Source organism: Spermophilus citellus, assembly GCF_964194105.1.
Source record: "Spermophilus citellus genome assembly, chromosome: 6".
Classification (NCBI taxonomy): Eukaryota; Metazoa; Chordata; class Mammalia; order Rodentia; family Sciuridae; genus Spermophilus; species Spermophilus citellus.
Genome location: NC_138187.1, coordinates 37,166,306 through 37,179,433, shown reverse-complemented (window position 1 = coordinate 37,179,433; position 13,128 = coordinate 37,166,306).

Here is a 13,128-nt window from a genome sequence, read left to right as displayed (position 1 = left end):
GATATCTTTTTTATAATTTCTTAGTTGTAAATGGACACAATACCTTTATTTAATTTATTTCTTTAATGTGGTGCTGAGGATCAAACGCGATAGGCGAGCGCTCTACCACTGAACCACTACCCCAGCCCCAGTTGGATATCTTTGTAAGAGAAAGTATGGTCCTCATAAAAGCTATTACCTCAGACTGGAGTTGCGGCTCAGTGGTAGAGCACTTACCTAGCGTGTGTGAGACACTGGGTTCATTTCTCAGCACCACATTTATACAAACAAATCAATAAAGGTCCATCAAGAGTGAATTTTAAAATGTGGCATATATACACAATGGAATATTACTCAGCAATAAAAGAGAATAAAATCATGGCATCTGTAGGTAAATGGGTGGAGTTAGAGAAGATAATGTTAAGTGAAGTTAGCCAATACCCCCCAAAAAAATGCCAAATGTTTTATTTGATATAAAGAGGCTGATTCGTAGTGGGATAGGGAGACCATGGGAGGATTAGACGAACTCTAGATAGGGCAGAGGGGTTGGAGGGGAAGGGAGGGGAGGGGGCATGGGGTAATTAATGATGGTTGAATGTGATGATTATTATTGTCCAAAGTACATGTATGAAGACACGAATTAGTGTGAATATGCTATGTATACAACCAGAGATATGAAAAATTTTGCTTTATATATGTAATAAGAATTGTAATGCATTCTGCTGTTATATATAAATTTTAAAAAGAATAAAAATAAAAGTCCATCAATAACTTTAAAAAAAAGCTATCACCTCTGGGTCTTTGTTGTCCTCCCACCCTGGAATTGGGGATCAAACACAGGACTTAGCACATGCTAGGTCAGTGCTGTACCCCTGAAGTACATCCCAAGCCTGTCCCTGGGTAAGTTTTGAGGTGGAGGGGCATAGTACATTTCTATATGCTTTGTATTTTGAGCCAGGTATTTCATATTTTTTAAAGTGAACACTTAAAATAGTTAAGAGTATGACAATATGGAATATTTGTATAATTCTATATTAAATGAGACCAGCAATATATAAAACCATAGATTCCCCAATAATATAGTTCCTTCAGCAAATTGGCAAAGATTTGAACATAGAAAGACTCTTTGGGGTTTTTGTTTTTTTCTTTCTTTTGAGTATTTTCCAGGGATAATAACAATAACGAGGATGATGTCCACTCTTCTTAACTAAACAAATCTAGACACTCTTTTTTAAAAACGGTTTCATGGAGGTATACTTGACACGATGGTATATATTTCAGGTGTACAAATCGATGTAGTAGTAGTTACATGCCTCAAGGTTTTGGTCAACCTCAGATCACAGATACACTGGTGGTCCCATAAGTAGACATCACCTAGTGACGTTGGAGCCTTCTTAGTCTGTGTAAGTACCCTCTACAGTGTACACCCTGGGACACATTTATCAGCAATGTCCCTTTCATTAAGAAACACGTGACTGTACACATACTCCTTTTGTGTAACTACAGTGAAGTTAAGTAGTATATTCAGCACCTCACAAAGTTACCATTTTCTTTATTCTTTTTCTTAAATATTTTTTAGTTGTAGATGGACATGATACCCTTATTTAATTAATTTATTTTTTATGTGGTGCTGAGGATCAAACCCAGTGCTTCATACATGCGAGGCGAGCGCTCTACCACTGAGCCACAACGCCAGCCCTTCTTTATTCTTTTTTATTGTTTATCCCTCTTGGCAGATTTCAAGGATCCAATACAGTAAATACAGTATTGTGTATTATAGCATCTTACAGTTAAGCTTTCAGGCCTCCTTCATCTTGCAGATCTGAAACTTTTACTCTTTGACCAACAAATTCCATTCCCTTCCCTTGGATCCTGGCACCCACAGTTCTGTCTCTTTTTCTATAGGATTAACTAGTTTAGATTCCATACATAAGTGAGATCCTGCCGTATTCATTTTTTTTCTTTTTTTTTTAAGAGAGAGTAAGAGAGGGAAAGAGAGAGAGATAATTTTTAATATTTATTTTTTAGTTCTCGGTGGACACAACATCTTTGTATGTGGTGCTGAGAATCGAACCCGGGCCGCACGCATGCCAGGCGAGCGCGCTACCACTTGAGCCACATCCCCAGCCCCGTATTCATTTTTCTGTGCCTGGCTTATTTTTACGCAGCATAACTTACAGTTTCCGTTACAGACCTCCAGTTTCATCCATTGTATGCTTGTGCACATGCTTATGTATACATATGTGCATAAATATGTGTATATATGTATAAATAACATCCATTCATCCATCAACATTTAGTTTGTTTCCATATCTTGATTATTATTCATAATGTTGCAATAAACATGGGAGTGCAGACACTACCTCTTCGAGATCCTGATTCCAATTTTTTTTTATTTTTAATAATATAGGTTGATCGCTTCTCGGCCTTTTGGCTAAGATAAAGTGTAATAATATAGGTTGAGCTCCCTAATTTAAAAAGCTGAAATCTGAAATGCTCCAAATCCAAAAACTTTTTGAGCAATGATGTGATGGCACAGTGGAAATCCCACCCATAACTTCATAGTTGCAGTCAAAAGGCAGGCCTTTAGTCGACATGTATAAGGTATATATGAAATGTAAATGAATTTCATGTTTAAATTGGGAACCATCACCAACATATCGCATTACATCTATGCAAATAACCAAAAATCTGAGAAAAATCTGAAACACTTCTAATCCCCAGCATTTTGTATAAGGAATATTCAGTCTGTATCCAGAAATGAGTTTACTGGATCATATGGTAGTTCTATTTTTAATTTTTTGAGGACCTTCCATACTATTTTCCATAATAGCTGTACCAATTTATATTCTCACAGACAGTATGCAAGATTCCCCTTTCTCTGCATCCTTGCCAACACTTACCTTTTTTATAATGGCCATCATAACAGGTGTGAGGTGATGTCTCCTTATGGTTTAGATTTGCATTTCCCTGATGATTAGTAAGGTGAAACACTTTTTCATGTATTCATTAGCCATTTGTATGTCTTCTTAGGAAAAATGTCGATTGAGATTCTTTGCCTGTGGTTTAAGTGGATTTTTTTCTGTTGAGTTATATTTTTTGTATCAATCTCTTATCTAATATATAGTTGGCCAATATTTCCTCCCATTCCATGTATTGGGTAAAAACTCTTAGGTTCCTTTGCTCTATAGAAGTTTCTAGTTTAATCCCACTTGCCTATTTTTTGCTTTTGTTGCCTATGTTTTGGGAATTAAAAAAAAATCATTGCCAATACCAATGTCTATATCTGTTTTCATCTAGTAGTGTTTTGGTTTCAGATCTTAACATATAAATGTTTAATCCACTTTGAGTTGAATATTTTTTACATGATGTAGAAAAGGGTCCAAGTTCATTCTTATTCATGTGAATATTTTCCTAGCACCATTTATTGAAGAGAGACTATGCATGTTCTTGACACCGTTATCAAAGACTAATTGACCTTGAATGCAGATTTATTTCTGATCTCTTGATTTCATTCCATTGCTCTACTTGTCTGTTTTAATGCTAGTACAATATGGTTTTGATTACTGTAGGTGTAAAATACATTTTGAAATAAGGGATGATAATGTCTCACACTCTGTTTTGCTCAAAATTATCTTGTCTATTCTGAGTCTTTCATGCTTCTGTATGAATTTTAGAAATGTTTTTCCTATTTCTGCAATAAAAAAAAGGCAGGTACACTGAAAATATTGTCTAAAATTGCCTTTAGTCGACATGTATAAGGTATATATGAAATTAGATCCTGGCATCTGCCGCAGTCTGGCTGGGCACAAAATCACGAGCCACTCAAGCAGGAACAAACTTTATTTTTTGAAACTGCTGCCAATGCCCGGTATGCCCCCGGGGAAGATCACATGCGGCATTCTCCCCCAAGTTCTCCCGGAACCCCAGAGCAAGTTCCTCCCCCGGAATTCCCTTCTACTGCACTTCCCCAACCAATGGGAACTCTCCAGGAGTCCCGCAGCAGGCTGAGGTGAACAGCAGGAGTCCAATATCTATATGAATGTAAATCTTAACATAATCATATCATCTCAATGGCTAGCTGGCATCACCTTTCAACCAAAAATGCCATGTATCATATTACTTGGCTGTGGCTCTTAGCATCTCCCCCCTTCTGTTTAATTAAGCAATAAGCAATGTGGCTAGGGACCGTGCCTGTTAGGTTTGTCCAATTCAACATATGGTTCTTACCCGTCATCGGATGAGCTGACCTCTAGGCATCAGCCTCCTGTCTTAGGTTGATACCACTGCAATTGGATCATACCCGTCACTGACTACCGGTCCAGTATATAGCCATACCTGTGGATAGGCCTATGCACCAGTGGGGGGGTGAGGTTCTTTGCCTCACCTCTGTTGGCCCCCAGATTTGGCCTTGGTGCCGGTGGGGGGGTGAGGTTCTTTGCCTCACCTCTGTTGGCCCCCAAAACTAGACCATCACTAGTAGAAGGGAGGAGGATACAGAAATGCCACGACACCAAGTCAATTGACAGCTCCTTAGGAAAAATTGCATCACTGGTGACACATCAGCAAAGATACGCCAGCACTACCACAATTCGCTGCACCAACAGATAGTTCACAATGCATACAAATGATACATAGTCCAGGCAAGTTTTGTAAGCAGTTCAAAGCAGAGGAATCTATCAATATGTCCATTTCCTCCCAAAATAAATTGACCCGTTGATTGAGCATTACTTGTTGAGTTATTATTCATTGATGTATCAGTTTATACAGTTTGTTGTGATAATTATCGAAGAAGTTGTAGTTTGGTTTCATCTTTGTCTTCACCGGCACTGGGATGAAAATAGGAATTCTGACAATGATGTTAAAAAAAATATGCAACATTTCAACAGGTACTAAGAAAACAATTTTTAGAACAATTTACATTATCCTGAACAGAATTATTAAATATAATGAAAAGGAAAGGTGAAAGTAAACAAACAGATCTGTTAACCTGCTTATTTGTACACATATTAAAACAATCTTCAACAGCTGTTTACCCAATTTAAATTAAACCATTAAAATCACGTGAATAATAAAAAAAATTCGGATCCATTTATTCATGAGCGCTCCTCATATATGATATATGGACATATGCACATACAGACATACAACACAAAACAGAAGTGTGCACAAGTAACATACAACACATAAGACAATAGTAAAGGCCTTGTAGCTTTACCTAGGTGAAATCTCCATTGTAATGTTCAAAAACTCCAGTCAAAAAATAAAACTGATCAGAAAAACATTAACCTAGGTCTGTATGAGCTCAAAAATAAAATAGAACTTTATGATGTGGGAAAAAGCAATAATAAAATAGATATTGAAAAAAAGCATCCTGGTTAATCACTGTTGCAGATGTAAGAATAGCCAAGCTGGAGTTCTGGATATCAGCTGTTCTGGATTTGAGTCAAATCATCTTCTTTTTGATCTGTAGAAATTGTTTTGGTTAATCTCTCTGGAATCCAAATCAGCTGCTGTTCTCCCTGTGGAAACACACAAACAGAGCCCTGACTCCAGATAATCACTGGGTCAGGACCTTTCCATTGTCCTGTTAGAATATCTTTCCAAAGTACCTTAGGCTTATGTACATTTTTTGGATACAAATGTCTTTCCACAGCACTAAGCCCTAATGAATCCAAATTTAAAAAGTTTAGAGTAAAAAGGGTTATTTTAAGTTTATCTTTGGGGGATATATACCCCTTTCCAATTCCCTCCTTTTGTTTTAATAAGTACATTTTAACAGTTTGATGAGCTCTTTCAACTATGCCTTGTCCCTGTGGATTGTATGGAATTCCTGTTATGTGAGTAATGCCAAATGATGAGCAAAATTGTTTAAAAGAGGTAGAAGCATAACCAGGACCATTATCTGTTTTTAACTGTTTTGGAACGCCCACAGTGGCAAAATTTTGTAAGCAATGAGCTATAATATCTTTAGTTTTTTCTCCGGCATGAAGGGAGCCCATCAAAAATCCGGAAGAAGTATCAACTGTAACATGCAAATATTTTAATTTTCCAAATTCAGGCAAGTGTGTGATGTCCATCTGCCAAATATGGTTAGGTATCAGTCCTCTAGGATTGACTCCAAGATTAACTTGTGGTAAAAATGTCACACAATTTTGACATTGTTTTATTATATGTCTGGCTTGTTCTTTAGTTATTTTAAAACGCTTTTGTAAAGTATTAGCATTGACATGGAACCTTTTATGAAAATTTATAGCTTCTTCTATTGTAGAGAAAATATGTATGTCATGTGTAGATTTATCTGCTAATTCATTGCCCAAACTAAGGGCTCCAGGCAATCCTGTATGTGCCCTGATTTGTCCTATAAAGAATGGATCTTTTCTATCCCAGATTAGACTTTGTATAGTGGAAAACAAAGAGAAAACAGTAGAAGAAGGGGAAATCCTACCAGCATCTTCAAGGGATACTATAGCATTAACTACATACTGACTATCAGAAAATAAAATACAGAATCTTTAAACATCATAAAAGCTTGTAATACTGCATTAAGCTCTACCTTTTGAGCTGATTGCTTGGGTACTAAAAATGTAAAAGTTTGATCAGGGGTAACTACTGCTGCTGTACCATTATTTGACCCATCAGTGAATATATTTGGAGCATTCATGATAGGGGTTTTTCTTGTCATTTTTGGAAAAACTACAGGATGCTTAGACCAAAAAGACAACAAAGGATTAGATGGTAAGTGATTATCAAATGAAACATTAGATTTACACATGATTATTGCCCAAGTATTTAACTCATTAGCTAACTCATCAATTTGATCCATAGTATATGGAGTAATAATTTTATTGGGAGAAATCCCAAACACTCCCTTTGAGTATTAATTGTCCTACAGCCTCAGGATATCTAGTAAGAATAGTGTTAGGAGAATAAGATAAATGTATCCACAATAATGGACCTTCTTGCCAAAATACTCCTGTAGGAATATTTTTTGTTGGTAGTACAATAAATAATAAAGGCAAACTTGTGGGAAGCCATTCTGACACGTGATTGGGTGACTCCCGTTAAGGGCCTGAGGCGCTTTGGCTCTGTCGAAGCTTTCCCAACCCTTTCCTGATGAGAGAGCCCATCCGTGTGGGGGTGTGCCTGACCACTGACCCCGGGGACCCAATCACTGACCCTGACCTTGGAGTGCAGCCCCCCTCAACCTTCATTGGATGGAATTCTCCCCTGAATCTCTTGTTCCCCAATAAAGGGCTACTCCCAGGCGTGTTCACTCTCTCTCTCTCCTGCTAGCCCTGAGTAATCCTCGCTGCCCTGCTGGGCGGCTAGAGGTGGGAACCAGAGAGGTGAGCCGTCTCGGACCTAGCAATATAAATAAGGTAACTGGTCTGTGTGTTTTATTTTGATCTCTTCTAACTAACTTTATGCCTAGAACCTCATTAATGAAACCACTGCGCAGGCCGCGTGGTAGAATTGGCGCCCAACATGGGGCATTCTAGATTAGTTAGATTGAGTGGGAGTGCGCTATAAAGATAAGGAAAAAATAAAGATAAAGGAAGATAAGGAATAAAAATAAAGATAAAGGAAGAGGTGACAATTGGGTCACAAAAGTACCTGGAGATATTGAAGGAAAGAGACGTTAAACTACTTAAAATGGGAAATTCAACTTCTTCGGATAAGGAAATGTATCTGACTATTTTAGACAGTATAATTAATCAGAAAGGAAAACAGATAAAGAAAACTCAGTTATTACAATTCTTAAAGATTGTAGGTGAATATTGTCCTTGGTTTTGTGACCAAGAGTCTCCAAATTTACTTATTTGGGAGAAATTAGGAAGAAAGTTACAGAGAGTCTCTCTTTCTAATGAAATACCTGGAGGCATAGAAAATATACAGAAAACTTGGATGGCCCTAGAAGTTTGTCTTTTTGAATATATGGGCCAAAGTTCGTGGCCCCCTGAAGACCTTTTAAAAGGCATTCAAAGAGCTGTTAAGTCTATTCAAATGGAAAATCAGCCTGAGGCTAAGTTAATTCCCTTTCCCTTAAGCCGTTTAAAAACAAAGGCACTAGGGGCCAAGCCAAAGGTTAGAAATGTGAACTTAAACTCGCAAGATCAGGCTAGCCCGCAGGCAGATTGTACAGAACAGCATCATACAGGAGAAACATCCCTAATCTTAGAAAGTCCGGAAGAGGTAAACGATCTTCCTAGAGAGGAAAATACGGAAGAGACTCCTAGAGGGGCTCAGGGTTCTTCTCAACCACGTGGTTTAGAAACCCAAATTCGAAATGGCGATAGTGCAGAGTCTGACCGCGGCTCACAGTCTGAAGAAGAATCAGATGTTGAAATTCAAGACTTAGAGAGAAATTTTAATAGGCTGCATTTAACACCGCCTGCCCAAGCTATTCGAATTCGGCCAGTACCTGCTAGAAGGACCAAATTTAACAGGTATGCTGAATTAAAGATGACTTTTCTTACCCCAGTCCAGCAAGGTATTAAGAAGGCTCAAGAAATGGGAGAGGATACTACTGGTTTTCACCTCTTTCCAGTTTTTGAGCAAACTAATGAACAAGATCAGAGAGTTAGAGTTCATGCTGTAATCCCATTTAAAACTATTAAAGAATTAAAAAGTGCATGTGAGACGTATGGTCCAAATTCGCCTTTTGTTCAGAGTCTGATAGAAAATATTTGCTCACAACCCCTTCCTCCTAGCAATTGGATTTTTTTAGCCAGATCTTGTCTGAGCGGGGAAGATTACTTGCTTTGGAAGACTTATTGGACTGATTTTTGTAATGAACAGGCAGAAAGAAACAGAAGACAGGGCATAGAAACGCCAGTAACGATGTTTTTAGGGACTGAAGATTTCGCTGATTTAGAAAGACAGTTAAATTATGATTTTGTAGTATACAATCAAATAACTGATTGTGCAAAACGCGCTTGGAGACAGATCATCCCCAAGGACCAGTCCAATTTAGTTCTTACCAAAATCAGACAAGGTGCCAGTGAGACTTATTCAGATTTCGTAGCCCGACTGTATCAGGCTGCGAACAGGTCCATCAGGGACCCAGGAGCAAGCGAATTTATCGTTAGACAATTGGCTTTTGAGAACGCAAATAAAATTTGTCAGGATGTTCTCCGACCATATCGTAAAAAAGGAACAGTTTCTGAGTATATTCACCTGTGTTCTGACTTAGATTCCACACAGTTGCAAACAGTAGCCTTAGCGACTGCATTAAAAGAAACTTTGGGGCTGCAAAATTTAGGTCAAAAGTCCCGCGGTAGATGTTACATTTGTGGAAAAAACAATCATTTTGCCCGCGAATGTCGCATGCGCAATTTTAAGTTCAGAGCTCCATTTACTAACAATAATAGATATTGCAGGACTCAGCGCCACGCGGTAGATTCGGATGGTGCAGATGAGCCCGCCTTCTTGTCATCATTTCCGCCTAGCCGGAACACAAACTTCCGGTCAGCCCGCCCCCAGGACGAAAATGAGGAAGTAGGTGGTCGCGCAATGTGACATCATCGCACTGACCATGGGGGCCGCCATCTTTAGATTTACCGGAGTGGAACAAACAGTTTCCGTGCCGACCATGGGGGCTGCCATCTTTAATTTTACCGGAGCGGAACAAACAGTTTCCATACAAACCCCTAATGATTTTCAAGGCTTTTAAGAGAGATTAATTGGCTAAGACCATCCTTAAAACTAACTACTTCTGAGTTAAGTCCTTTATTTCAGATATTACAAGGAAATCCTTCTCCAACCTCTCCACGTCAACTAACCTTGGAGGCCAAAACAGCCTTAAGAAAAGTTGAAATTGCAATTAAAAATGCACAGCTTACTAGAATAGATCATAAAGAATTAGTGTATTTATTAATATTTCCAACTGAGCATACCCCAACAGGAGCCATATGGCAAAGATTAGGAGTTATTGAGTGGATTTATTTATCCCACTCCCCTCAAAAAACATTAATTCCTTTTCATGATTCTATAGCTTAATTAGTAATTAAAGGTAGAACTAGGATTTTACAATTAATTGGATGTGAGCCTGATATCATAATTATTCCATTTTCTGTTCAACAGACTAATTGGCTTTTTCAAACTTCTAGCTCATGGCAGATAGCTTTTGCAGATTTTCCTGGGCAGATAGATAGCCATTATCCTCGTGATAAGATTGTACAATTTGCATCATTAACGTCACTTATTTTTCCAAAAATTGTACGTTCTTATCCAATAGAGGAAGCTTTATCGGTGTTCACGGATGCTTCAAACTCCGGTAAGGCAGGTTTCTTCAGCCGTGTTCACACAGAGGTAATACAAACTTCTTATACTTCTGCCCAAAGAGCAGAGCTTCAAGCTCTGATTTGTGCCTTAGATTACTTTTCAAATGAGCCTATTAATATCTATTCTGACAGCTTATATGCAGTCGGAGTTACCAAAAATATTGAAACTTCAATTACTGGGTATACTTCATCACATGAGTTATTTGAATTATTTCATAATTTACAAAAGACAGTACTAATGTGAAAGTACCCATGTTTCATAGGACACATACGTGCCCATACTAATCTTCCTGGACCTCTAGTTTCAGGTAATGACAAAATTGATAAGTTAGTAGCTTTTTGTCAACAGATGTCTTCGTATGACTGTGCCCTAGCTTCCCATTCCTTACATCATCAAAATGCTTCTAGCTTACGTAAAAAATTTAATATTACCAGAGAACAAGCTCGTCAGATTGTAAGCCAATGCCCTAAGTGTGTTATTCACACTCCATCTCTGCCATCAGGGGTAAATCCCCGTGGATTAAAACCAAATCAAATATGGCAAATGGATGTAACTCATATTCCTCAATTTGGTAAGCAATGTTATGTGCATGTCATAGTGGACACTTATTCTAGATTTATTTTTGCCACAGCACGTACTAAGGAAAATACTCAACATGTAATTTCTCATTGCTTAGCAGCCTTTTCCATTTTAGGGTGCCCTATGCAGATTAAAACAGATAATGCTCCAGCTTATGTAAGCTCTTCTTTTCAACAATTTTGCCAAGAGTTTAAAATTAATCATAAAACAGGAATTCCTTATAACCCCCAAGGTCAAGCCATTGTGGAACGAGCTCATTTATCTATTAAGCTTCAATTACAAAAATTAAAAGGGGGGAATAGGAATGTGACTCCCCAAAATAGCCTCAATCATGCCTTGTTTGTTTTAAATTTTTTAAACTGTGATGCAGAAGGTCACACAGCTGCTGAGAGACAAATGTCTCCCTCAGTAACAGGCCCCTTAGGCAGAGTTCTGTGGAAAGATTTACAGACTGGTCAGTGGAAGGGTCCGGACCCGGTAATAACATGGGGCCGAGGTCATGCTTGTATCTTCCCAGAAGGTGCTTTCCGTCCTATTTGGGTGCCTGAACGTGCTATCAGACATGGAGGAGATAGAACCCAGATTCAAGCGACTGAGGATCGATCTGGAGGAGCCACTACCCAGAAGGAGGAGATATTGGAAAAAGATGAAGAAAGACCAGATTGAACCAGCCGAAAAGCTGATTTTGTGGAAAGATGTGAAGAAGCTAACAACCCAGGCTTCCCAAATACTTCGACGCCTAGGAAAGAACAGGACCCCAGTCTTGATGGTAGCGACAGTAATTGCCCTACTGGGCTGTCAGGTAAAAGGGAATCAAGTAGACACTTATTGGACATATTTCCCAGATCCACCCCTGGTACACCCAGCTGTGTGGACTGGAGAATCTATTCCAGTATTTACTAATGACTCATTCATGATGGGAGGATTTACAGATACTCATATTACTCCCAATCATGTGACTAGATTTAATTATTCTGGCTACAGTGCCCAATTACCTTTGTGTTGGTCACATAATAAACATGCTGGCTGTCTGAAAGTATCATTCAAAGAAAAGACAGCGATTGGTAAACCTAGACTGACAAATAATTCTATTTATGGGGACTTAAAACCTAATACTAGATCAGTAATTAAGATGGGACTTCCCCATAACAGGCCAGTCATTTCTGCAAAACCTCCACAGATACCCCACTGTCCAAATAGTTCTACAATTGAAATTGGCACCTTTCCTAAATGGATGGATTGTGTAAATACCTTTCCTGTACAACATAAGGTGTCTAAAGATAGTGGGTATATTTTAGACTGGTCTCCAAAAATTCATAAGAGACAATTACGAAGAAATTCTGCTATGACACCTGCAGGATTTGTTAGTAATATTTTGACTTATAGTGAAGGAGGTGTTCAAAGAGATATTTGGCGTTTAATTGCTGCCTCAGAGTATTTACATTTTACAGATAAACCTTTACCAAAATTTGTCGGCAAGAACTGTAGAGAGGGATCTTGCTATGGCTTAAGAGCTTGTGTCCAATCTCCTTATGTTTTAATTATTGGAAATGTAAAAGTTAAATGGATAGATGACAGATATATTGTCACATGTAACAAATGTAACCTAACCAATTGTATTACTAGGTATAATGGAGGAAAAGGAGTGTTGATACTTCATCAGCCCTCTTTCGTTTTATTACCTGCTAATATTTCAGAGCCATGGTATGCTGATGCTGGTTTACAAGTCTTGCAGCAAATTCATGCCCAGCTAACAAGACCTAAACGTGCTATTGGAGTCATAATTGTTGGTGTTTTAGCACTGGTCTCTTTTATTGCCTCAACTGCCTCTACATCTCTGACATTGTCTCAAAATATTCAGCATGCAAAATTTCTTAATAATTTAGCTCAAAATACTTCCAAGGCTCTACGTAATCAAGTAAATATTGATGAAAGGATTGAGACTAAATTAAACGCCTTAGAGGCGACTGTTATAAACATAGGTAATGAACTTTCAGCCTTAAAATTTAAGGAAAGGCTTAAATGCCATGCTAATTATAAGTATGTTTGTGTTACAGCTGCCAAGTACAATGCTTCTCTCTGGGATTGGGAGAAGGTTAAAAACCATTTATTAGGTATTTGGCAAAATAGTAATAATAGCTTGGATATTCTGGAACTTCATCACCATATCCAAGACATTCAAAATAATAGAGTTGATTTTTCAGATCCTTCTTCTTTGGCTAACCAAATATTGAAGGAGTTAAATGGATTCAACCCTGGAAATATTCTTAAACACTCCGCTTG